The sequence below is a fragment of the Pungitius pungitius genome, chromosome 9, assembly GCF_949316345.1.
Source record: "Pungitius pungitius chromosome 9, fPunPun2.1, whole genome shotgun sequence".
In the NCBI taxonomy this organism is placed as follows: domain Eukaryota; kingdom Metazoa; phylum Chordata; class Actinopteri; order Perciformes; family Gasterosteidae; genus Pungitius; species Pungitius pungitius.
The window spans coordinates 20,869,457-20,896,679 of record NC_084908.1 but is presented as its reverse complement, the minus strand read 5'-3'; the positions used below and the strand labels follow the sequence as shown (position 1 = coordinate 20,896,679).

General features: G+C 49.1%; 2 protein-coding genes across 4 annotated transcripts in view; both read right to left on the bottom strand.

The window, feature by feature from the left end:
• The window catches only part of elfn2a (extracellular leucine-rich repeat and fibronectin type III domain containing 2a), a 71,714-nt gene extending 52,855 nt beyond the window's left edge, over positions 1–18,859 (bottom strand). For both annotated transcript variants that reach the window (XM_037471889.2, XM_037471890.2), the window contains exon 1: positions 18,754–18,859. The gene's annotated coding sequence lies outside the window, so the exon portion shown is untranslated. The remainder of the gene's footprint in view (positions 1–18,753) is intronic.
• Positions 1–27,223, bottom strand: part of lgals2b (lectin, galactoside-binding, soluble, 2b) — a 155,802-nt gene that overhangs the window by 110,258 nt on the left and 18,321 nt on the right. The window contains exon 1 of one of the 2 annotated variants that reach the window (XM_062564343.1): positions 155–158. The exons of the other annotated variant lie outside the window; for it this stretch is intronic. The gene's annotated coding sequence lies outside the window, so the exon portion shown is untranslated. Of the gene's footprint in view, positions 1–154; positions 159–27,223 lie in introns of those variants that run through there. 2 annotated transcript variants of the gene reach the window in all.

Sequence of the window (27,223 nt, the reverse complement as noted above, 5' to 3'; positions counted from 1 at the left end):
CCTTCAAACCATTTCATCACCGCCCTCACGGCTGTGAGGATAAACATCTTGGACTCGTGACAGAGAATCCAGCTGGTTCCCATGACACAATCATCCACCTGAACTAAATCAACGGGAAGGATCCAGAACCAGCATCTGTTCGTGTCTCAGACGCAAAGACTGAGGTCCACCGGCGGGTGAAGACAGAGGACATTTAGTTGCATGCTTGAATAGATGTTGCAAGGTCCAAATGATGATAAATTACTGAAACGGTAACATGAAATGCTCTAAAATGTCCATTATGAAGAAGAAAGAAGGTGAGCAATAAGAATGTGCCGGAAATACGAACACATTTTCTTACAAGCTTTACACGGATAAATACATAACTGTAACGTTTTTTTCAAGTTGGCATCTGCTCTTTGTTAACATAATCCCACAGTGTTTATGGAGCAGCTTCTTCGGAGCCCATACGGATCACTGCCTTGCTTGAAGGCATCTCAGCGGCTCCCAGATGCCAGAAAGTTGTGAGCCAGCCGCTCCAGTTGCAAACCCACTCCTCCTCTCCGCCATCCAAAAAGCTCGCAGCGAGGCGTGCTCGCCCGGGACAGCAGAGATACGAGTTCCTCTGTGGGAACAGATGTCTCTGCCTCTCCGGGTCAAAAGTGTGTGACAGCAGCCGTCTTTTAGACGGAAGGCCTATCAGAAATAAAAAAGAACTGAAAGGTGGGCCACGTTTCAGTGGTCACGGTCGTCCTTTTAACTTTGATCATCCGTCACGGCAGAAGATCGAGTCTGTTAGACCGGGTCTCGGTAGATCTCATTAGATCTTGTTAGATCCGATCATCAAGATGCCTCCCAGGTGGATCCATGTGGACTCGCTGGGCACCAGGTGGATCATTATCTACTCATGAGTAAAAAACAAGTGGGACAAATGACGCCTTTCTGCCGGGGTAATTGCTGAACATCCCGCTGGGGTCCTGTTTCTCTCTTCGGATTCATATCCTTTAGTCTATTTTGGGGCCGATCCTCGACCCGTTCAGATCGAGCTCCAATAAACAGACTGAGAACATCGACCGGCGGGTCAACGACCAGCGATGGAGCTCAAACGCCGCATCACGCGCTCTGCCAGTCCCGTTGTGGGAGGAAGCGATGCGCACGGCGTTAAAGGTCTGCTGTGTGTGTGTGTGTGAGAGACCCACGACCCTGACTTAACGAGGCCCGTCAATGAGTAATGGGGCGAGGGGGCCAAGCGGGACCGGTCTGTACGGATGCTGATGGGAACCAGTGACCTATTGAAACCAGCACACATGGGGGGGGGGGGGAATCAATGCAGCGAGACGATTTTCATCGGTGTGTCCCACGTCACATGTTGTTCGTCCACCTCGTTCCCCTCGGTGTCCCCTCTCTCCTTTCCCACCACATCACCTTCTGCTACTTCTAACGGGCTGCATCAATAAACCTCCATCGCCCCACCCCCCACTCCTCTCGCCCACCCCCCCCCCCCCCCCCCACCCCCCCCCTGCAGTCGTCACTGACCCCACACTAATTATTTTTCCCTCTTATAGCTCCTAGAATACGACCAGCACGACTCTCAGTCCAGAGGGAGACAGATCGGAGACCTTGGTCCATATGCTACGAGGAAAGGAGGAAGTTAAACGGGGGGGGGGGGGGGGGGGGGGGGCTCAGAAAGAGACTTTCACTGTACAAAACGAGATCAACACTGCTGTAGCAAATGAGGTGCAAGAGATACATATAAATAAGATTTAAACAGCTGGTGAAGATGGATGGAAGACAAGAGGAAAAATATAATGTCGGGCTCAAACAGAGGAGGAGGAAGGCCTTGCTTTTGCTTCTTTGGTGCACAAGTGGGAATTGTGTAATAAAGCGAGACGGCCTCTTCCTCTGTCCGCCTCTGGTCCCCGTCCCCTAGCTGCCACTTGAACACACTACACACACGTGGTCTTGAGAGTGGATGACAGGTAAATCTGATCCAGACCCACCAACGCGTGCACGGACACATGCACGCTCTCGCCGTGAGAAAGCAGCATGTTTCTGAGCTGTTGCCTGGTAACAAAACTCACTTTTTAAGAAGGTCGTGGATTTGAGTGAAGTGATGACACGTTAAGAAGAGGAGGAGGGGTGTGTGTTGTAGGGGGGCGGGGGGCTCTGATATTTATTATGTATTCAGCTCTGATTTTATTTTATATTTTTTCTTTTTATATGAATGGAGAAAATCTAAATCTCAAAAAGCCGTTCAATAGTGTTTGCACAGTTCAAAACGTAAAATCTGCTTCTTCTTAAACTCCTTCTCTCTCAGTGGATGGAAACATCTCAGGTGAGCATCTCGAAAAAAAAAGTGAATCACACACTTTATGTGCCCTGTGCCTCTACCTTTCAGGCCTCTGTAACGGATTCACATGAGGCGATGAGGTAGGCGCCCCCTCCACCCCCCTGCGGTCCCTTTCCTGACGCCTTTGCCATCGGTTCCTGCTGCTCTGTGATTGGTTCAAAGCTTCCGGCCTCACTAATTGGCTACTTGGCACGACAGATGACTTTTAATCTATCTGGACGGGCAGTAATTGGATGTCTTTGGGATGCTGGAGAGAGAGAACACCGATGTGGGAGGGTGAGGGGTACGGGGAGTGGGGGGGGGGGGGGTAATTAGGCCTGTGTGGATGGTGTTTCTTCTAAAGGGCACCGGTTTGATCCCTCGGACTGCGGAGCTGATGTGTGCGGGGTCAGAGCGGGAAGGCAAGTCGTTCCTGGGGTCCTGCAGCGACTGTGGAGGATTGAATCGCTTGGAGATGGTGTTCTTGGTTCCTTCCTTGTTGGTTCTGCAGTACTTTCTGCAACATGTGGAACGCTATGTTCTTTGATTTGTCGCGAGTTGACAACAAAGGTGTAACTTTGGGGTTGAGACAGAAAGTGTTTCAGAGGAAACCCCATGAAGAAAGAGACCTGCTGACGTGTTGAGTTTGAATTCTAACGACCTTCCTTCTCAGATGTTGAAGAACCAGAGAGATCCAATTAAACCCGTCCACGCTGTCTGACTGAGGGCTTCACTGGACAGATGTATCTCTATATACTGTATGTGCTGTATGTATGTGTGTGAATATCGGTGGTTCCGGCCCCCTGTCTGAAGGCCCTTTGCTAATGACATTTCAAGTGATGATGCAAGAATTGTGCCAGACCTCTGGCTTTTCTATCTTAAAGAAGATAAATCGAGAAATGGAGGGAAACCCACTCACCACACGTGGAAAAAAACCCCAAATGTGATGTTGATTTAAACCTCCCTCAATTCAATCGGAGCGAACAGCCTCTCGCCTGCTTCACAATTACATTTTAGACATGAAGTGGAAGCTGTTATCTACCTCAGAGCCGTTTACAATGAGGGCAACAACACAATCGGCTTAAGTTATTTCGCTGCCAACATTCCAAGGAATCATTAGTGAGAAGTGCAGGGGTCAGAAACATGCCGGCAGGAGATGGAACGAATCCCCCCTCCGACACATTCATGCATATAAATGACTCATTGCTCGTTGAACGTTCTGAGAGGACGAGGGAACACCAGGTGGAAGCGATTGAAAGGGCTGTGAGGAACTTTGAGAGAAATAAGGAGAATGCAGTTACTGAAGTTTTAATGTATTCTAAATGTTTTTATGAAAAATTTGTGTGCTGTATAATAAGAACTGCTGCATGAGGACGTGTTGAACTGGTACGAACCATCCAGCAGCTCTGGTGTCTTTGTGTAAACAAGCTAATAATATAACACATAAATAAACATTTGGACCATTTCAATATATTTCAGGTGGGATTTGGGAAGTTGCTGACAAAAGAGGAAAATGTGCTAAATTTGAAATGAAACATCTCAAGGACAAACAGGAGAAGAGATGACGGTAAATAAAAGAACAGACACACACACGCTGAAAGTCACACACACACACACACACACTGTGTAAGATTAGCTCAGTACAGGCTATGGTACAATCCTCTTTGAGCGACTTAAACTTTCTCATTACACGTTCACATCCGGATTTCTTTCCAGACAGCGAGAGGAAGATTATTAGTGAGAAAGGAAAAAAGATAAAGGGAGAGAAACAGAATGCAAGAGAGAGAGAGAGAAGAGGGGGGGGGGGCTTAAGAGAGGGGAAAAGAACTGGGGAGAAAGGAAAAACAAAAGGTTTTGGTGAAGGTCAAGATGGGGATGGAATCGGGGATGGGAGTAACAAGAAGGAGAGAGCCATTCAAACATGAGGAGGATTGATGTGTGTGTGTGTGTGTGTGTGTGTGTGTGTCACTGTGACATACCATGGAGATTGGAAGGTAATCGTGGAGGCTGCAGCACAAGAATAATGATAATGGACTCACACTGTACATATTCAGAAATAAACTTGTACACGTGCACACACACACACACACATACACGCAGAGTGTGCAGCCGCACAATGAAAGCCATCAAGACGGACTGACATCAGAGCGGAGACGTCCTTCAGCACTACAAACACAGAGCCGTGCAGCGTGAGACGCTCATCACATCACAGAGAGCGGAGTGCTGATTCAGGATCAGTCACAACTGAGTCTGTGCACAGAGTGGGAACACAAGGCGCTGGATGTGTGCATCCACGTGGGACTGGAATCTGATGCTAGCTTCCCGTTGGGCGTTCACCTCAGAGAAACGAGAGACAACGACGCCCAAATGGTGAGTTACGTTTTTCGGTGCTGGATTGCACCTGGAGTCCAGCGATTGCAAGGGATTCTGGGTAGTGCACATGAAAGTTGGCAACATGCGTCATCTTCACCAGAGGTACGCGGCTGTTATTTACGGGTCAAATGTTTATTATTTCATTCAATTGGCTTCAACGTCTCAAAGAAACAAGATCAAATCCACTGACAAAGATGAAACTCCTCATCTCTCGCCATAAAACCGACACACGCTGCTCATGGCTCAAAGACCCTTTGAACCAGGTCACATAGGTATTGTGTTGCCGTGGCAACTGGTGCGCCGACACGGGACGGCGCGAAAGCCGAAATGTTCAGACACAAGATACCCACGAATCCACTGTGGATGAAATCAGCCTCACAGGTCGAGGGTCGAGAGGAGCGTGCTGCACTGTCTGGTGGGTTCGGACCGTCATCTCATTGGTTCATCAGCAGAGTAAACTCAAAAAGAAGAAGAAGCTGAACTTGAGTGACAGCAGGGCTTTCACTAGGTGGACCCTGGTTAGTGTCCAACGTTGGCTCATCTCACTGCACGTCTGCGACATAACTGGGGCTTGAAATGTTGGATTTCCTTTGTGGTGCCAGCAGCTCGCTGCAGGACCCTTCACCCATCAAATGGCTTCTCTTAAAAAGGTTATTCTGGGCCTATCACAGGATGCCATTTGGAAGCAAATGCATTGGGGAGCTCTGCCCATCTGTTGTATATAATCTAATTTTCTCATGCTCCAAAAGCTGGCCAAAAAGAAAAAAAGAGGAAAATCTGCGGGATCTCTGAAGCTTTTTTTCAGTTTAACGGGCATTTTCTCACTTTCTCACATTTTTGGCCTCAAGACAGGTTCACATACAGCAACACATAATGCAAACCGGGGAGGGGCAAATTTAGGTGCGGATGACCGGACCCGAGATCGACGGTGCGGCCGACCTGAGGGCGGACTGCCATCCGGGGTCATGTGCCTGAATCTGACATTCCTTTGGCAAACCATCAAACTATTACATCCAACGCGCTCTTTCCAACGGCCGTCAGTCTCGCTGCGACAAACCTGAAGCGACGCTTTTAACTGGATGCGCTAACTGGCGGGAAATGGGATGAATGGCTTCCATGGATGTTGGGAGCAGCACTGACATCAACCACAGGCCACTGAGTCAATGTCTTTTGCTCTGCGGCTGCATCCGCTTTGCCAGGTTTCCATTTCAAAAGGCATCTCTGTTCACAGTGCACCTGCAGCTTTATGAAAATTCTACTTTCTGTTGTTGATACCTGAGTATCAGAAACTATTTAAGAGTATTATAATAATCAAATTGTCTTTAACCAAGTAACCAATTTGCTTGCGCTTTACACCGATATCAACGCAGGTAAATTGATTTTTGTTTTCCACCATGGCAGCACGAATTTAAATCATTTCTAAAACTATTCTGAAACTCCACGTGGACAGAAATCATTTGAAATGGAAATATATTAGTGTAGATGGAGCCTAATGTCCCAACTGCTGAAAGCAAAAGCTCTTAAGTCCAGGACAGCTCAGTTCAGTGTAGTTCTAATGAGTATTAAATGAGCCTGAACTCTAGTAAAGTGTTTACAGATTAGAGATCAGTACCTCCACTACCTTCTGACCAATTCACTCCAGCTGCTGTGTGCTAACTGCGCCCTCTCACCACGCATTTACTCAATCAGTGGATAATGACTCCATGTCTGGTGCAGTGCACCTTTGGGCCGACCTGCAGCCCTTCGTGAGAGCCACATCAGACCGGAGAGAGGTGGTTGAGCGGCCTGGAACCGGGCTCCAGACCCGACCTTTGAACCGGGCTCTAGACCTGATCTTTGAAACGGGCTCTAGACCCGACCTTTGAACCGGGCTCTAGACCCGACCTTTGAACCGGAACCTCGGGCTCGTCAGCGCGCCGGCTTCCCAGGTGCTGAACTGTGCACGTGAGCTTTGGGGTACGAGGTGGGGGCCGCACCGAGCTAATAATGCATGGTATGGTGATTTAAGCGAAGCCTCTAATTATCCAGGTCCCAGAATGACTGGACTTTTCCTTTTTCCTAACCACGACCCATTTGGAGTCTATTTCCTGCCTCTGGTTGGACTCCCTCATTACACTCGTATCTGCTTCTTTACTCAAGCTCTAAATTCCCCTTCCCATACTTTCCTCTCCACCTGCTGCATGTAAGATTGTGTTGCTCATTATCCCTCCGAGGGATGGTAGGAATTGCATTTGGTCCGAGTTGAACGAGTTACTCTGCAGGCTGATGGACTGCAGGCTGCTGCTGGCAGAAGGTTCTCTTTTTGATTTGAAAATTGTTTGACTCGCGGCTCTTTTTTGTAAGAAGTTACTATTTATGTTGCTTAATTTACACTCATTGTTTTCTGGGCTCGTTGTTCTAAGATGCTGAATACAAAGGACTCATTGGTCTTCCTTCTCTCATCAATGAGAGGTCGGGGAAATACTTCATGTTTCGTACAAAGTTTATTCAAAGCATTTCAATTTAATGTCTGAATACATTTTTAATTAATGCGCCTTCAGCGAAATCATGAATAATTTGAGTGGCCCTCCAGTAAATAGTTTGACAGTGTGCGTGTCCGGGCTTTTATTGTGACAGGTGAGAAAGGAAGAAGTGGACCGGGTCTGCGCTGTGGTTCTGACACCTCTCTGTACAACGAGGTGCTGAATTGGAAGAGGCCTTTGTTCAATGTGGCAAAGCTGAGGACAATAAATGAACCTTTTCTGCTTCCTTTCTGGAAGAACCACCTGATTTGTGTTCATGTAACTTCAACTAAAATACAGTAAAACCTCGTTCAAATCAAATGGAACGCATCGGTGTGGGTAGATAATGAAATGTGAAGGCAGATAAAGGACGAAGACACAAACTCTTCCCATTACGAGGAGAACACGGGATGTCTGCTCGGCCTCGCTGTGATCATGTGCCCACATGCACTCCAACACACACACACACACACACACACTGACACACACAACCACAAACATGGTTTTGATTTAAATGTTGCATGCATGTTACCTTTGTGCACATGCATACTTCTTTCTTACCAACCTTCTATCCTCATTTGATTCCAAAAGACAAAACACGACACAAATCATGAGGGAATAACTGCAGAGCGTTAAATGAGAGTTTAAAATGACGCAAGAGACCAAATCTCCACAGACGCTGTGGATTCATGAATCACATATGAACTGCTGAGCAAACGTTAAAAAACAAAGTCTCATAAAAGTGAAAATGATGCGTTCCAACATGTCAGTGAGCTACCAGAAAAAAGAAGAAGAAGTGGAAGTCGAGGACCACAAGTTTTTATTCGACAACCCGAATTCAACCAAATCACCAAGATGTTCGCAGGAAAACCACACAAAGTATCTAAGTGAATCAGAAGGGGTCCTCAGAAGCTCCTCAGAGACTCCTCAGAGACTCCTCAGATGCTCCTCAGAAGCTCCTGAGCTCTGATGTGTTGCCACACTGAGAGCCATGTTTGCTCCGGGGGTCACACTGAAAGACGTGCGTCCACATGTCCATTGTCTCCGCGTGTGAGCAATGAAGACAGCGAGCTTCGTTAATGCTGGTCTCATACAGGCTCTGAGGGCAGAGCCATCTGCTCACTGCGCAGCATTTGCATCTCTTAAATTAGTGGAAGAGGGGCGAGAGAGTACATGGGGGGGGGGGGGGAGTATAGGTTGCCAGGAAGAAGACACTTGGAGGCAAAAACTCAAGACCAGATGAGAACAAAAAAGATGAGGAGCTGGTAAGATGAGAGCATAGAGGAATGGAAAGATGGAAGGAAGGAGGCAAGGAAAGAGGAGACAGGGGGCCTCGGAGGACAGGGAAACAGTGTGAGGATGAACGGAGGAAGAAGACAGAGCAGGGAGGGGGGAGAAATGGAAGTAATGGAAGTGGAAGCAAGAGAAATGTGACACAAAGAAGGAGGCGAAGGGGAAACAAACCAGTTGTTGACGGATCTTCAGGAAGACAAAGACGTCTTCTGCTCTCTCTGATGTCCATTCGCTCGTGTTGAGAATGTCCGCATCTTCATTTGCGGAGTCTTGGCATCTGGAACTCTTCCATCAACTCCGTCGAGGGAAGATCAAAGGAGGAAGAACCGACGGAGGCTCGCGTTGTTTCATCCTCTTCAAACGACCAGGAATCAAAGAACAGAACCATTTGTTTTTGGTTGAGCGTGAAGAAGCGAGCTGAAGAACGTCCACTCATGGGTCAAATTTCCTGCTTCCACGGAGGAGCCTCTGCTGTTAACACTCATTATTGTCACGGGGGGACGTGGTCGAGGGCAAAGAGGGAGGACTCAAACGCAGAGTTGATGAAAAATAAAAGGGCTTTAATAGTCAAAACTCAAAATCAAAATCGCTCCAACCAAAAAAGGGAGGAAGGAGGAGAAAACAAAACAGACAAAAACAGGGACCTGGACTTGAAGACTTGAAAACACGAAACAGACTTGACTTACGTGACACATGAACGGTCGACATGTAATGACGCCACACAAGACAAGAGACTCACAGGGCTTAAATACTCAAGGGAGGTGCAGGTGATTGGACACAGGTGGAAACGATCAGGCACGACAGACAATCACAAGGGAAGACAGGACAAGGCAGGGAGTGAAGTTACCCAGGAACACCAGAGACATGAAAACTACAAAATAAGACAGAGCAGACCCAAACCGTGACAGAACCCCCCCCTCAAGGACCGAATTCCAGACGGTCCTAAAGGGGGGCAGAACCATGAAAATCAGACAAGGGGCGGGAGGGTGGGGACCCGACAGCTATGGTCCGGCGGCCTGCCGGGGCGGCGGCCGGGCGTGGGGTGCTCTGGGGGTCTGCCGGGTCGGCGGCCGGGCCTCAGGGTCTCGGGGGGTCTGCCGGGTCGGCGGCCGGGCCTCAGGGTCTCGGGGGGTCTGCCGGGTCGGCGGCCGGGCCTCAGGGTCTCGGGGGGTCTGCCGGGTCGGCGACCGGGCCTCAGGGTCTCGGGGGGTCTGCCGGGTCGGCGACCGGGCCTCAGGGTCTCGGGGGGTCTGCCGGGTCGGCAGCCGGGCCTCAGGGTCTCGGGGGGCGCCGAGCTGTGCGGCTCCGGCGTCGTCGTGGCGTGGGGCGCCGAGCTGTGCGGCTCCGGCGTCGTCGTGGCGTGGGGCGCCGAGCTGTGCGGCTCCGGCGTCGTCGTGGCCGGGGGCGCCGACCCAACCCCTGACCCCACCCCCCCTTCAAGGACCGACTTCCAGGCGGTCCCAAGAGGGTGGGAGGGAGGGGTCATGGTCGGGGGCCGTGAGGACGGGGCTGGAGGGGTCATGGTCGGGGGCCGTGGGGACGGGGCTGGAGGGGTCATGGTCGGGGGCCGTGGGGACGGGGCTGGAGGGGTCATGGTCGGGGGCCGTGGGGACGGGGCTGGAGGGGTCATGGTCGGGGGCCGTGGGGACGGGCCTGGAGGGGTCATGGTCGGGGGCCGTGGGGACGGGCCTGGAGGGGTCATGGTCGGGGGCCGTGGGGACGGGCCTGGAGGGGTCATGGTCGGGGGCCGTGGGGACGGGGCTGGAGACTGGAGTCTTGGGGCCGGAACGGGCGGAGACTGGAGTCTTGGGGCCGGAACGGGCGGAGACTGGAGTCTTGGGGCCGGAACGGGCGGAGACTGGAGTCTTGGGGCCGGAACGGGCGGAGACTGGAGTCTTGGGGCCGGAACGGGCGGAGACTGGAGTCTTGGGGCCGGAACGGGCGGAGACTGGAGTCTTGGGGCCGGAACGGGCGGAGACTGGAGTCTTGGGGCCGGAACGGGCGGAGACTGGAGTCTTGGGGCCGGAACGGGCGGAGACTGGAGTCTGGGGGCCGGAACGGGCGGAGACTGGAGTCTGGGGGCCGGAACGGGCGGAGACTGGAGTCTGGGGGCCGGAACGGGAGGAGGCGAGACTCTGGGGGCCGGAACGGGCGGGGGTCTTGGGGCTGGGGGCGTGGGTCTTGGAGCTGGGGGCGTGGGTCTTGGAGCTGGGGGCGTGGGTCTTGGAGCTGGGGGCGTGGGTCTTGGAGCTGGGGGCGTGGGTCTTGGAGCTGGGGGCGTGGGTCTTGGAGCTGGGGGCGTGGGTCTTGGGGCCGGTTCGGGCGGAGACGGGCGTGGTTGGCGCCGTCGCTGCCGCCGAATGCGGAGGTCCAGGGCGTGGGGGTCGTACTTGGCCTGGAGGCGGGCGGCCAGCTCCAGCACCTGTTTCCAGCGTGCGCTGAGGACTGGGGGCTGGACGCTGGCCTCCATCGGCGAGGCCCAACCTGGGTCTGGAGAGCGGCGAGGGCGGTGACCGGGGCGCTGCCTGGAGCCTGCTTTCGAGCCAGGGTTGGCGTTGCGCCGGGCAGCCAGCTGCGTGCCGTGTGGGTCCCCAAACGCCAGGCGAGTTCCCAAAAATGGGTTTCTTGGGTCAAACCCTGCTGAGTCCTTAGGAGGTGGCGTCATTCTGTCAGGGGGGGGGACGTGGTCGAGGGCAAAGAGGGAGGACTCAAACGCAGAGTTGATGAAAAATAAAAGGGCTTTAATAGTCAAAACTCAAAATCAAAATCGCTCCAACCAAAAAAGGGAGGAAGGAGGAGAAAACAAAACAGACAAAAACAGGGACCTGGACTTGAAGACTTGAAAACACGAAACAGACTTGACTTACGTGACACATGAACGGTCGACATGTAATGACGCCACACAAGACAAGAGACTCACAGGGCTTAAATACTCAAGGGAGGTGCAGGTGATTGGACACAGGTGGAAACGATCAGGCACGACAGACAATCACAAGGGAAGACAGGACAAGGCAGGGAGTGAAGTTACCCAGGAACACCAGAGACATGAAAACTACAAAATAAGACAGAGCAGACCCAAACCGTGACAATTATCGGATCAATAGATTCCAGAGTTTTGATGATCCACTTATTGTATAATAATTCATTTAAAATAATTTGTCCAATTGTCAAGGAAATTCAAGTTGTTTTTTTTGTTTGTCTTTTCAGTTTTTAAGAAGCAACAATGAATACAGAAAAAACTAAATCAGAAGAAAGGCTGTCTTCTCAAGGAGCAAACAAACCCCCCCCCCCCCTCAAAAGCCACCCATGGACATTAATCTCAGTTAAAGGACCTGAAGCACTAAGTGCACGCAGAGAGTGCTGAGGTCCTGGAACCTTCTCAGAGACACAGAACCTCATTAAAGAAGGTCCCACATGGAGGTCAAAGTTCCTCCCTCCGTCAGCAGGGCAGCCACAAGAGACAATCCCCCCCCGCCCCCCCCACACAATGAGCCCAGTACTCCGGTGCATGTTATGCTGCAGCTCGAGGTCAGTGTGAAGCCCACAGTCCCCATTAGACGTGACTGGCTGGTCTGGTGGACACGTCTCACTCTCTCCTCCTCTGTGGAGCCTCCATCCTCAGTATCCACCAATCGGACTCAATGAAGGGATCAGAATATCACTTTGGGAAAAGCCTTTGGTCCATGTGGTGTGAGTGGTTATTAAATGTGTGACCTCATGAAGTGGTGAGTGAGTGATGTTTTTAACCTTCCAGTAATCATCCAACTAACAGCACCCCGTGTACGTATTAAAGCCACAGGGGGTCCCAGAGATGTGTTCATCACTAATCAAGCTGTGTACCTTCATTAACCAACGTGTCATGTTTTTAATGATAACTTGAGATGAGTGAGGACCCCTCCATGTCCTATTAGGCTCATTATCGCTCCGTGTGTAAGGAATTAGCCTGATGGATGACGTAGTGTGTTTGTTGTTGTCCTGTCGCTGACGTTGATGGATGCACAACCACAAACGGCACGCTCATCCTCTGAAGAAGGGTTTCGTTATAAAAGGCTCGTCTGGTGCAGAAAACACTTTTTCAGGGGGGGCTGATTTATTTTGTCAATGTGATGCAACATCTCAATTAATTCTGTGGAAATGATTAAAAAAGGGTTGAGTATTTGCTACCAGGAACAGAAACCTGCGTATGAACCCAATAACACTTTAATTACACAATATTTCCAGTCAAATACAACACTGCAAACATGTGGCACTAGTCACCAGAAAATAGCTCTCAGGCATCGAAACCAATGAACAGAAGCTCCCTTCACTGGTTACCAGTGGCTGCCCGCATCCACTTCAAAACATGGTCCTCACATACCATGCTGTGAATGGATGGGGTCCAGTCTCCATCCAGGACGTGGTCAAACCCTCCATCCCAACCCGCACACTTCATGCTGCGTTGACTACTTGAAACTAGAGACTGAGACCAAAAACTCATGTTTACAATGTTTACTGAGGGAATAAATCAAGAGAGAAGTAGAGTCATTTCCTCATAGACGTCTATGGGAGCAGAGGAGTCGCCCCCTGCTGGTCACTACACAGCAGTAGAGTCATTTCCTCATAGACGTCTATGGGAGCAGAGGAGTCGCCCCCTGCTGGTCACTACACAGAAGTAGAGTCATTTCCTCATAGACGTCTATGGGAGCAGAGGTGTCGCCCCCTGCTGGACACTACACAGAAGTAGAGTCATTTCCTCATAGACGTCTATGGGTGCAGAGGAGTCGCCCCCTGCTGGTCACTACACAGAAGTAGAGTCATTTCCTCATAGACGTCTATGGGAGCAGAGGAGTCGCCCCCTGCTGGTCACTACACAGAAGTAGAGTCATTTCCTCATAGACGTCTATGGGTGCAGAGGAGTCGCCCCCTGCTGGTCACTAAGGAGCGGGCTCTCTGCTGAGACTAGATGATGGTACTGAGAGAGCTGAAGCATGAGTGTAGATAAGGTGGTTTAGTGTCGTGTCTGAACACGCAGCTCCTGCTGCGATCCCCATTAGATGCAGCCGAGTCGTGATGAAAAACAATGAAGGAACTCGCGGGGAGAAAAACAAAGACACTCATGTGCAGAAAGCTTTTTGAAGGCTACGAGTCGGTGGATAAACCTTTGATTACATGCATCATTTTAAACTGCATTCTACTCCGCCCTCGTTTGCTGCAGTCGTGTCATCGCTGGTCTCTATGTCCTTACTGGTCAGGGAGCCATTCTGCATCAACATTCAGTGGGTCTCTGCATCTCCCCCCACCTCCATCCCCCCCCCCCCCCCCGAAACAACCAAATAACTCAATGCATCTCTGTGAATAACGACACGCTGCTGACGCTCCATTTCCCGGTGACCTCTTCCCCCGTTACATGTCACACTCACTGCTTTTCATAGCAGTAGATCACACTGTGAACGCATGAATATTTCATGTGGGTGCAGGCGCTGTGTTGTTGCTATGACTATCTGGAATACTTGTTGTCGCCACGGCGATGTAGCATTTTCACCTCGACATCTTCATACGTGCATTCATTAAACGGCGGTTTAAACATATTCTCTCCCTTATTCGGAAAGTTTATTCTGGTAAAATTAAAACCCAACAGACTAATAAAAAGAACAACTTCACCGCAAAATCAAATTCCATGACAAAGTGTTTCAGTCTAATTTAATATGATTTCCTTTTATTAATCTTTGGTTTGGTTTAATAATGAAACAAATAATCAAAGCATACTTTTAGTTTTAGTTTATTATTAGAATTATCTGCGTCTCTCTGTGTCTCTTTCGTCCATGTGGAGAACATCTCGTCTGGATGGACCTGAGTGACATCACTCATTCATATCGTCCCTGGGGGGCCCTGCCGAGCCGCATCGCTGCACAAACATTTCATCTGCACTTTGCACAGCTTTGTCTTCTGCTCCCGCCACCTGTTTCCTCCCCCCCCCCCCCCCCCCCAACGGCGGATCGACCTGTTAAAATACATCCGCTCGCCAGATGTTAAACTGGCGCCTAATTTGAGCTCCAAACAAGACCAAATATCAGAAGCCTTCCGTTAGGATGAAATGTCCCCTCGTTGATTGGGATTTCTTATAAACATTTACTTCTGCCGTTCAATTATGTAAATGATGTTCATACATGAGCGCGTCTTGGTGGATGTGAGAAGTAAGCGCTACGCGGTATTTCTGTCTCCCTCTGTCCTTCAGGAGGACGACTCATCGAAAGAAGAAGAAAGACAAGCAGCCAGTGAGAGAAACTTCTCCAACTTTCCTCCATGTGAAGGACATTTTTGAAGGAGATCTCTTACAAGCTGTTGTGGGTTTGAAGGGGGGACTGAGGACACAACAAGGGGGGACTGAGGACACAACAAGGGGGGACTGAGGACACAACGGGTTCCTCATAATTATTATTATGGATGTGCAGACTCACCAAACCTTCCGCTCAATAATCAATACAAATCTGCAGCTGTTTGGGAAGAATATTCTCAGGTTTCTTTTAAGCGGACAGCAGTGATTTTGATGTAAATAACTCATACTTGATTATAGCTTCAGGTCACAGAGCGCTCCTGCACTGAAGAGAGAGGATGCTCCACCTTGGATATGATGTCATTAAGTTGTTTAAATGAACTCTTGGTTGCTTCATAACTGCCAGGTGTCGCTGTCAAGTAGGCGGGTCTTATTACCTCTGACAGGACGTCTAAATGTGAAGCGCTCCCACCAGCAGCTTCATGTGTAACGGAGACATGATGCAATCCACGAGGGGAAAGACGCGAGATTATCAGCTGAGAAACGAGTTCTAAGATTTCTGTGAAATGAGATGGAGCAAGTGGAAGGGAAGAGGGTGAAACAGAAGGAGAGCACTCAATGTGCTGATGTGAATGGATGAATGAACCACCAACCAGTCAAAGAGAGGAGTAAGTAGAAGATGATCTAATAAGACAAGGGGAGGAGTAGGGGGGGGGGGCGGGGGGGGAGTCGTGCAGCAGGCAAGTGAACGGGAGAAAATGAAGAATAGAGAATGTGAGAGCAGGAAGTCCGAAGCAGACGGAGGCATTAAGAGGGATCAGCAGGATCCCTGAAACACTTTGTAAGTAACATGTTGTTGAAATTCTTTCTCCTTGTGTGTCGGACCAGTTCTCCTCAAGCACAAAACTCAAGGACTCTAGATGATCTCTGATGATGCACATATGGACTACAAGGCGCCAGATTCTCATCTTTTGGGCTCTGTCCATAAACCATCAAACAATAAGAGGTTACTTTGCTTCTGTAATTCATCATGCTGGTTTGTTCATAAAAACATAATTCAATTTGTTGTTATTAGTAGTTTTAATATAATATAATTGGCTCGGAGCTAACGCTGCAGCCTACTGGATTCATTCAAACGTATCACCATAAAGTGGAAAAGGACCCGATTCATCGTTCACTTCATGAAGCCCAGTTTGCTGGGACCGGAGGAGGTCATAGAGGGAGAAAGCACAGAGAGGTGCAAGATGTCGAGCAACGCGCCGGAGACACAGCGAGAGAGACGATGTGAAGGAGGAGAAAGAGGAAACACAGACGGAGAGTCTGAGAAGGTCATCTGTGAGGCAAAGTGAGCCAAATGAAGAGAGACAAAGCAAAGTGGTGAAGGGGAAGGAGTCAGGTGCCGGAGGACAAGGGGAAATGAAAAGGGAAAGGGGGGGGTAGCAGAGGCAGGTCTTTGGCATCAACCACATTGGATGCTGGTTTCTGACAGAACACAATCTGGGAAGAGGTGAGAAGGTGGAAGATGAACGGTAAGAACCAGAGGAACACTGCCGCACCTTGATCAACATAAAAAGGGCCATGTGTCCTAATAGATGTCCAACTGGACCACTAGACACCGTCAGCTGGGCTTCTGACCAGAGGCGGGTGGATCTGCTTCAACCGTGGTTCCATGAGGATGGTGCCAGGAGGACAGACACAGGTGTGTGAGGAGGCTTCACTTGGAACGTAGTGAAGGAGTCGGGAGCGTCTCTGTAGGCTTTTCCCTCCTGTGTTTCTCTGCTCCCCTTCCTGCCTGATGAGGTTGTTGGTTTTATTTCACCACTTCGTACTGTTAAATGTGGATGAGCTTGTTTGTTTGGTGCACTTGTTTAGCTTGTAGCGTCGTGTTAGGAGTCGCGTTAGCTTTTACTGCTGTAATTGGGCAATTAGAGATGTCTTTCTTTCCACTGAGTCTTTCCTTCTGCGCTAGTTTTCTCTTTATTTCATCAGTTTTCTCTTCGTCTTCGCTCTCTTTTAAAAAGATTTGTTTTGTTTTTCTTTCCTTCCCTCTTCTCTTTCCTTTCCTACTCTGTCTCCATCTCTGACTGACTGTCTCCCCGTCTTCCTTTTCACCGACCCCTCCATCATGGGGGGGCGACGGATCAAACCTCTTAATAATACACAAGCTCCTCGGTCTCTCCTGGCAGCGCCGGCCCGATTCAATCATGGCCGCACTAATTAGATTAGCATGGCTGATGCACACGCCCCCCCCCCCCCCTCTCCACATCAACAGGCGCTGGGCCAACAGGAGGGTATCCAGGATGTGTGGATCGATCGCAGACCCCCCCCCCCACATTAAGGGACCTGTGCTCCACCACAAGGGGCCGGAAGAGGAGGGAACAAGCCTCGTGATGAAAGTCATGTGTTCACGTGGGCGTGTCGATGTGTGTGTGTGTGTGTGGGGGGGGGGGGGCTTGGACTCTTTCCGTCACTCCCCCCCCCTCCTTGTAGAACCTGGCACTGCAGACCGGCAGAATGGGGAGGAACAGTGGGGGGGATCGGATGGACGGGCAGGGAACAGCTTAGCGAGACCCCCTGGGGATTGTTGTTGGTTGTGCGCAGACAAATTCACACAACAGCAAACAAGTACACAAACCAACCAATCGCTGCAATGTCTAATCTGGGGTCTAATCTATAGGCGCACACACACACACACACACACACACACACACACACACACACTTACAATTATTGCCGAAGCTTATTCCAATGAAGTGGATTCAATCCTTTGCGGCTCCGATTGATTCCTTGGTCGAATGAGCCGATCTGCTCATCTATCAGTGACGTGGAGATGCATTGCTTCCACACCACACTCCACCTGAAGATATATTACTCAGAGTCTCCTTCAGTGACGTTGTATCGCTCAATAGATCCTTAAGGCTACAAAATCATTCAGCACCCGTCAAGATGTTGAGATGTTTCACTCAAGATGAAGCTGCTGAGGAAATGTGACCGAAGGCTGTTTGACTGCTGCTGTTCATGCTCACAAGGACCCTCATCCGCACACTCCTTATCATCACCATGGCGATGAGGATGCTGTGAAGTGAACAGCAGATTCGGGGGAACATTTTCATTTAATGTCTTTTTCCAGAATATTACTGCAAATGTGCATTTTAAAGCATTTCAAAGACTTTTTTAATCAGCCACATGTGCTTATCGCATGAACCTTGAAAATCTCGTGCCTTCAGGGAAACAAGATGAAGCCGATGATCAGAATCGAGAGATTAACGAGGAGTTTGAGAAGAAAATGCATCATTCCAAATAATGAAGCAGCTTGTATAGCGTGAGCTTAGCTGGTGTTGGATCGGGTTCAGGTCTTCTTATCACAGAGTAGCACACATGTCGGGGCGAGACTTGAAATGTATCTCAGAAATGCACATTGATGCGTCGTGATAAGACTCATCTCAGACATGGCAGCCTAAAAAATGAGATCCCAAACTCTCCGTATCAGATGAACACCTGCAGGAGCATCCCCACAAAGCGCTTTGCTCCTCACTGTTAAATCTGCTCTTCTATGTGTCTGCAGATTATCAAAAAATGTTATAGATGTATTTATGAGCGTTAAAAGAGGCAACAGGCCGATCCAGCCCAGCCTCTCCCCTCTTCCAAACAAGAACTCTCTCAGCTCCACACCTAATAATACAACAACATACAATAATAACAGCATCAGGACTTTGTGGGACGGAACCGAACCGGAAGCTCGGCTGAAGCTAGAGGTGGCTGCAGGGGTTTCTGTCGTTCTACTCTAAATGTCAGTAAATATCATCATCGTGCATCATGTGCAGCGCACAACTTCAACTCCACGTTGACACCGAGCCAAAAGCCACCGATCCGTTTCCCCCAAAATGACAAAACCAGGAAAAAACATCCAGTGTGAGGAGGCGCGTCGGTCCAGCACACCAGAAACGGTCAAAGCACTTTGAGAAAAAAAAAAAAAACGTGCTTCTCCATCCGAGAGCGTATCACTGGAGGAGTGACTCACTCACCTGTGCGTCACTTTGAGCAGGAACCGGCGTGAAGCTGCATCAACGGGCTCTCCTCTTCATCTGGGGGGTGGCCAGCAGTCTGACGAGAGCCAGAGGTCTCAGATGTGGAGCTGAAGAAGAGAAGGAGGCTTTAATACAACTCTGAATTACACTTGAGGGAGAGAGTCACGCGGGGGAGGGGAGGAGGGGGGAGGGGGGGGGGTGAAGATCATATTAATGCAAGGTGTGAAATAATCACACTGCTCTGATTAAGTGCAACTGCAGAGGGTCCTTTTTTCTGATTGTGCTCCGTCGAATACGTTCTCATATTTATGAGTGATTTTCTTATTATGATTAAGGTCAGGTCGCACAAACTTTACGAAAACAGGACATCAATCCTCTCACTGCGGTTCTCCCATTTTACACCAATCGGCACCGTTGCTTTTTATATATAATCATCTTTTCTGCATGTAACATGTCAAGTGAGCTGGAACATCTCTGCTGGAACATGAAAGAATGCTTTCTCCATTAAAAAAACAATTTTCCATGTCATGACCTCCTGAGCAGCTGGTCACATGACGAGGGCGGGGTCAAAGCCGGGCTTGCTGGTGTCTCTGAGCAGCAGCTGGTCCAGACTGACTTCAAAACGCCAAAAAGTAGAAGCTATAATCGCTCCACGTTGTCTCTCATTTGCCCTCAATCTTTATCTCCAGACGGGGGGGACCGAGTGTCTGACGTCCAATCACAGGACGGGACGGCCTGCCGCTCACCTGACACAGATATACGTGCCTGGATGAACACTGACATGAGTCTCTTCGACAAAGACAAAAGGAATGCTCCCTGCTCACGGCTCAGCGCGTCATGGAAGCCGCCGCAGCATCTCAGAGTATCCATTTCTCTCCATCTTTCCTTAAGTAAAGGTTAGAAGAGAGAAAAGAGGGAGCGACCATAGGGAAGCTCCTCTGGGGAGATGTTGAGGTTATTAACGTTAAATGAATTCTCCAAACATGTTGCAGAAGAGACGATGGACACCTCAGCTGGAGCCACTACGAGAAGGTTTGTTTCATGCGACGGACCAAAGTCACGTTGAGGAGCATCGAATGCGACCCGTGCATGTGAAATATATGGGGAGGGGGGGTTGAGGGGGGGTTGATGGTAAACAAATGTGGAACTACGTGTTGACGGCACCAGGCCACCCTCACGTTGGAAGGAATACGTCTTTAATGAGACGAGGTAAAGGGTTGGATTCACAGCTTATTACAGTTGCATGTTGCTTAGTAACCAGCAGAGCCAATCAAAGCAAACACTTTTTTTTTTAAATGCCTCTAATTGCTTGTCCTTTGTCTTCATTGGTCACATTCAAACTTCTGAAAACTGATTACGAAGCAGCACAATGTGACTTTGTGAGGCTGCGTGTTACCAATTGGAAACGGTCCTTTGTGCAGTGAGCATTAATCTGTGGACTCGCCCACTAAATGGACCCATTATGAAAACAGAAACCCGGATATGAACCATTAATGCAGTGTCTCCATCTTTTTGTGAAGTATTTATCCCACAGAATCTATTCATGTTCTTCCTCATGTGGTGGTGAAGAAGGGTGTGTGTGTAAGTGTGTGTAAGTGTGTGTGTACACAGCACAGTGTTCCATGTGTGACCACAACTCAGCTGTGATGGACACCTTCCTGTCTTCAGTTAGCAGAACCCTTTCTAATGGAACCTGGTGTCGCTGCACACGTGAAGCTTCCTGTTGTCGCGTGGCATGCTGATGAGGAATCGTTCCATGCAAATGAGCCCCTTGTTGAAGAATGAAACCAGTGTGTGTACAACTAACTTTAGAGACTGAGAGAGAAGGAGAAGCTGGTGGGGAGGAGATGGAGCGCGAGCACATTCACCTCCTCCAACACAAGACGCAGGAACGGCACCATTAACAGATCAGGGACGCGTTAGGGGGGTGGGGGGGGGGGATGAAGAGGGATCAAACGGAGAGCCACAAAGAGTTCCCATTAGTCCGTTGTCCCTGGCAACCACACAGCCTCTTTATCTCGCTTCCTCTCACTTTTACTCACTTCAAGCCAAATGATGTCTTTAATGTGCACTGCCCCCCCCCCCCCGAAATATCTCTCCTGCTCTTGGTCTTTGGGGGTTCAGAAGTTGCAGGTTAGAGCTAAAAGAGAGTTTAGAAGACTATTGCAGGATGATGCGTTTTGGGTAGAAGGCTGAGTGGTGCGAGGCCATGGCTATTTCCTGAAACCAAACCAGAGAACAACCTGAACGATGCATTTGTTTCTTCTCAGATGAACAAAAAACACTGATTGAAATTGCTGCAGTCTCTCTTAAAAGGCCCCTTTTATAAATATATATATAAATAAATATACTGTATTTATATATTCATACGCGGCAATGCAAAAGCATTTAAACCATGATCGCAGAATATTAAATTAAAGCTGAGTTACTCTGCGACTTATGCTAATAAGGTATCCAATTAGTTAGCTTTCTGACCTGAACATCAATAAAATGTGACTCTAGATTCATTTCTTTGTGTAAATCCTAATTCTCCTGCAAGTGATGGTTGTGCTTGTGTATCTTTGTGTTGCCTTTAAAGGAGCCGCTGTCCTTCAGTGGTTCAGTGAAACGTGCTTTAACGGCGCATCAGGAACCTCGGATCATCCTAACGGCCCCCGGGTTCTTCCCCTGGAGCGTACCTGTGGATTATAAAATGCTGATTGCATTTGGAATTGTGGGAGTAATTACGGCGCTGTGGGCGTGTGGATTAAACACTGCTGCAACTCTTTACATAACGGCCCCCTCGCTGCAGCTCCGGGATCCAAAGTGCACAAACACGTTCATTACAGCACCGCACAGGCCGACTTATAACCTTTGGAGAGAACTAATTGCATAGAACCCCCCCCCCCCCCCCCCCACACACACACACACATGAAGAGAGACCATGTCGGATACTTTGGGGGGGGGGGGGGGGCAGCTCCTTTTGTTTGCCTTGCACGTCAACACAGATGACTCAACGGGATGAAAAAAAAGAGGCATTTAATGCAGCCGACGCACCGCTAATGTGGAGAAGGATGTGAAGTGGGAGGGAGCCGTGGAGGGGGGGGGGGGGATTTTATTCTGAGGGTAAAAGCACTTTAGAAGCCAACAAAAGGCCGATGAGCAAGACGAGGATTCAAATTACAAAGAAAAGACGTCTCTGTGACTCGTCCCGTGCATTTCACCTTTAGTAAAGAAAAACAAGGGAGGCCACGCCGACGGGGGGCGGGGGGGGGGCATGCGGGCCGGAGGGTGAGTCCTCCCACTCTCGTCGCGGGGGGGGGGTATCTGGAGCTTTCGAATCGACACGCCGCTAAGAGACCCGCCCTCCTCTGACTCTGACTGGTCTGTTTCAGGTTCACGGCCCATCAATCAATCGATGGCAGCCAGTATCAACCAATCAGGGGCAGAATAGGACGATTTCATTCTCAAATACGAGACGATTCCGTATTTTAAGGGACGGGGGGGGGGGACCCTCCGTGAGCGTCGCCTGATGTCTCTGCTTTAGTGGAGGGCAGCGATGGGATGTCGATATCTTTAACGACTTCGATGACTTCAGACGATCGACTGCTTCAAGCCGGCGTTTGATTTCATTAGTTTCAGCTTTAAACCAATCACAGCTCAGGATCCCTGTCAACACATGGGCTGAGTGCAAGAACGTCTTCAAGGAACCGGCAGACACAACACACAACACACAACACACACAGACACACAAACACATCAGCCGGTGGGCCTAATGTGTGTGTGTGTGTGTGTGTGTGTGTGTGTGTGTGCTCACTGTAGGGGAACGAGGAAACGCACTAGAAAGATCGCTCTCCTTCAAACCTCGGTGAGGCTGTGAGTGTGAACGCAGCGTTTTGTGTCTTCACTCGTTAACGAAACACATTTCCTCGTTAGCGCTGCATGTTGTTTTGTTGTTTTTTTCTCATTAAATCAACACAACACGTTCGCGAGCCAATTAGGGCCGGCGCCCGGGTCGGGGGTTGGCATGGAAACGCCGCACGGCGGGCCAAGGTGTCGTTGGGGGGGCCGGATGTGGTGGGCCATTGGAACGTGGAAGCCGCGAGTAAACAACAACAAAAACATAAACACAGTCAGTCAGCATATGGCAGCCCCCGGGGGGGGGGGGGGGGGGGGGGGGGACGGCGACACCTGAGAGGGACAAACGTTTCAAGATTCTTTTTTTAGCTTTTAAATACATTTTACATTACAAAGTGTATTATTAGTGGATTTCATTAGCAGCCTGATGTGGAGGTTTGGCCATAAATGTTTATTTATGATACGATGTATTTTTAGCTCAAGTATCTTTTAATGTCATATTCAACACTAACGGTGTTCAGTGTCCATTGAATGCAAAAAGGTATTTTTTTATTACCTTTCGGTCTCGATTGAGTGTGAGAGATGTTCCTAAAAAGAGATGAAGAGGAAATATGGGCAGCTTTAAAAAGAACCTTCTGTATGAAAGCATCTTCACCAAAGAATGGACTCGTGTCCCAAACAGCTCACATCGATGATCCATCTCCATCCGTGTTCCTCTGGCTTCACCTTTAGTCGTTTGGAATTCACCTGCCATGTGGTTTCTTACCGATCTTCTCATACTTGCTTTGTCGGGTTCTTGGCTTAGTTTACATTCATTAAAGTACATTTACCTTTGTTTGGGTTCAGTTGTCAGCTTCTTCTTTTAAACTGTCTGAAGCTGCCACCACAATCTGAGAGAATTACTTTTAAAAAGTAGAATCCAGTAATGAGAAAAAATGCAAACATCTGTAGCTGTGACGAGGAGGATTCACAGGTTTTCAATAATTCAGGACGAGTTGTCCGTCAGACTGAGGTTGCCTGGCAACGGCTTCCCGTCAGGAAAGAGACTGACGTGTGAATTAGCTTCATTCTTGGATGGAGGAAGCCCTGCAGGCCCTTTTCCAATGAGACGAGCTCTCCGGCTCCTGCTTCAGCTTCAGGGAGCCTCGTGGAGGACGAACCTCTCCCTGATCCTTATGTGTGTCTCTGCAATGCACACACACACACAGACACACACACACACACACACACACAAAACTATCTCTGGGCGTTGCTTTCATGCATTTTGTGATTTGCATAATACTCTTTGAAGGGGCTGATTTGGCTGCTGATTGGCTGGAGTGCCCCTCTGTCTGCTTGATCATTCATCTTGACCCCCCCCCCCCCTTAATCAGGTCGTCTCGCCCCTCGTAACGCCCCCATCGTCAGTTATTATTTGACGGCAGAGGCGGAGCTCAGCAGTTTAAGAGCTTCCTACAGGATCCTTTTAGTGCAGCTCTTCTTTGGCTTAGTAACGCTGCTTTGTGGAGACACGCAGGTGTTAAGGTCGAATCATCTCTGCACCGTGTAGTTTACACCTCAAACCGGGTCCATTGCTGCCAAAAGTTTTACCCATAATCCCGTGAAACCGTCTCTCGCTGGGGGGACATTGTTAACAACCCCGAGTGTCCTGAATGGATTGTCCCTGCGCTGAGGGGGACGTGAACACGTTCTTTGCACGTCAGGACACGCCAGGACGAAGCCTCGGTTCTTCACCCCGAAGCTCATTTTACGCTGGAGTTCACTGAGCCGATGGAGACGTTTAGTTCAGCATCTCTGGGCGCACGGCGCCGGGACGATTCCATCCCCCCTCCCATCTTATTAAATAAACACATGTCCTTGACACATTGTGGGGGGGTGAAATACGAGCCTGAATGGACTGGTCCTTCACCTGGAGGCAGAGACCCTCTGTCCGCCCCCCCCCCCCAACCCGATTCACATACATGCATCGACATACAGGAGACACATTTGACTTTACACAAAGATCGGACGGAAAAACCCGCAGGATGTTCATTCATTCATTCAATCATTCCTTCATTCATTCAATAAAGCTGTTTATTGTTCAGGGTTTAGGGTCATAGGGGGGGGGGGGGCGGCATTTGGATCAGACCAGAGTAACTTCCCCTTAAGCTATGAATTCCTTGACGATTTGTGGTATAAACACAGAGTGGGGACCCCTCCTCACCGGAACAAACATGAAGGGGGGGGGGGGGGGGTGTGACAGTGAGTCAGCAAATCAACACTGTGTTTGAGACTTTTAATGCAGGCAAATGGAGGCAAGCGGAACACTTCTGTTCTTGTGTATCTTATTTGTGTGACTCACGAGCATCGGATTAGCTGGTCGGCGCACTCCTCCTCGCCCCCTACGGCGCCTGCCCCCCGACCTTCAGCGAGAAGCGCCGGGACGCCGCCACCGAGGCCGACCGCCGGGCCAGCGAACGGACCGTCTGTCCTCTCGGCGCTGGCAGGCCGCACGTGGCAGGAGGGCGACCGGCCGACACACTGCGACCGACTAGACCGGCGGGCGGGGCGGGCATCGCCGGCGCCGCTTCGTTTAATCGTATTAATTAGTGTGAAATCATCCAATCATTTGTATTCATTAAGTTCATAAAGTGGCGTCTAAACTGGAATAATTCATTAAGTTCAACGTTTTAAATATGCATTTTTTGATGTGCACTATCAGTTACTGCTCGGTTGTGTTTTCATGGTGATTAGACCGGTGCCAGAGGTCCACGCACTCTTTCTAAATGCGAGCTGTGTTTGACGTGAATTGGATCGAACAGGAAATAGCCACCTGAGATGACCAGGGTCACGGCTGTGTTACGGGGAGTAACAAACTGCTGCATTCGACCACTGAGGGTGTCTGTTGCAATGCTGTCTCATAAAGCATGTGTGTGTGTGTGTGCATGCTCTTAAACCTATCTTTGTGAGGACCACTCCAGCAGTAATTGATAACAGCACAGGTGTACTACTGGGCAGATGAATTATAGCCTTTTCATCAGCTTATTCTAACCTGTGTGCACAGAAATGTTTTAAATACTTCATTTACACAAAATGGTGGGTAGAAAAACAACAATTATCTAATTTTTTTGCTAATTGTCATACGTTGTACGGGTTTTATCTCTGCTGTGATTGGTATCCGGACTCAGTGGCTTCCTGCTGATGCTCGTAGGCCTTGATGACAACCCCTCTATAAGAGGAGATTGTAGAGTACACATCTCATACAGGACTCAGGTGCTGCCAGTTGGATGCGTTTTCGCAGTAATTCACGAGATATAAATATGCATTAAGATGCATCCTGTTTATGCTGATTTATCTTTATAAAATCCAAACTGCTCTCAGTCCGCTCTCCAAAAAACTCAACAAACCAACCAGCCTCCGCTGGCCCAGTTTGGGAGGAAACAAGCTCACACACACAAACAGAAGGAGCAGGTGCCAATATCTTTGTTTACAAGGGCGCAAACATTTGAGTGCGTGGCCGAACAGGCAGTAAAGCAGAGCACCGGTCACTCCTCCCTTTATAAACTCAGGACTAAGAATAGGAAGAGTCTACGAAAAACGCACTGAGAATAAACGGCAGAAAACATTTTCAAAATTAAATGCATTTACTGAAGTAGAAATTCCATCAGTGCACAACAGACTGCATTGCATTTTGAATATACATATTGCACTACAAGTAATCTAATATCTAATATGTTGTTTCAGAAATGTTACAATAACCACTGGGTGCTCTCCTTGAATCATCTGAGATTTAAATACATTAACTTCAGTGGCATGAAAACAATACCTGGACCATGAAGTTAATGAAGCAGTTTTGGAAGGAGTCCTTGTTTTATTAGGAGCAGAAAACAATGGATTCAACTGGAGCAGATTAACTTTTAATGAAACACGCTTCGTTCTTAGGGAGAAAAAAGAATATCTCAGATAATCATACAGCTCTCTTTGAAAAGGCCTTCACATGTAAGAAAAGGTTCCTGGTGGTAAAACAGCGACGGTGGCGCATGGAGTAGCGTGGTGTGAAAAGGTGAAAGGTTGGCGGTTCAAATCCAGGCTGCTCCATGTGCCCAAGTGTCCCCGAGCAAGACTCCTTCCCCCCAAATTGCTCCCCAGTCAAATGTAAACCATGGGTGAAATGCAATGAAAGCATCAGCTAAATGACATGTGATGTGAAAATGAGTAAGAAAGGGATGAATGGAGGTGTGATCAGAAGGGATCCATCTGCAGGTGTTTCTAGGGTCTACAGCTCTTTGTGTGTGCACAGTTAAAGAAATGTCCCAAACAAGCACCAGTACTCCGTTAAACTTCAGCACCACGGACAGCGCCACCAGTTTAGCACAGTTCATTTCTCTCAGCTGACGTGGACGGATGAACTTCAACAGGATGTGAAGTTACTGTGTACAAACTCTCTTAATCTCTTCTGGCTGTCTTTCCCTCCCTCCTGCATATCCGGCCCGTTGTGTGCACCGTGCTAATCTGGCGTCTCATGGCTGAATACATGTTGTAATTAGCTGCTGAATAGAGATGGAGAGAGACACTTGATTAGATCATTGTGAATGTGTGTCATAGGATACTGATGCTGAGAGACAATTGCTGTATTGACATTTTCTGTTTT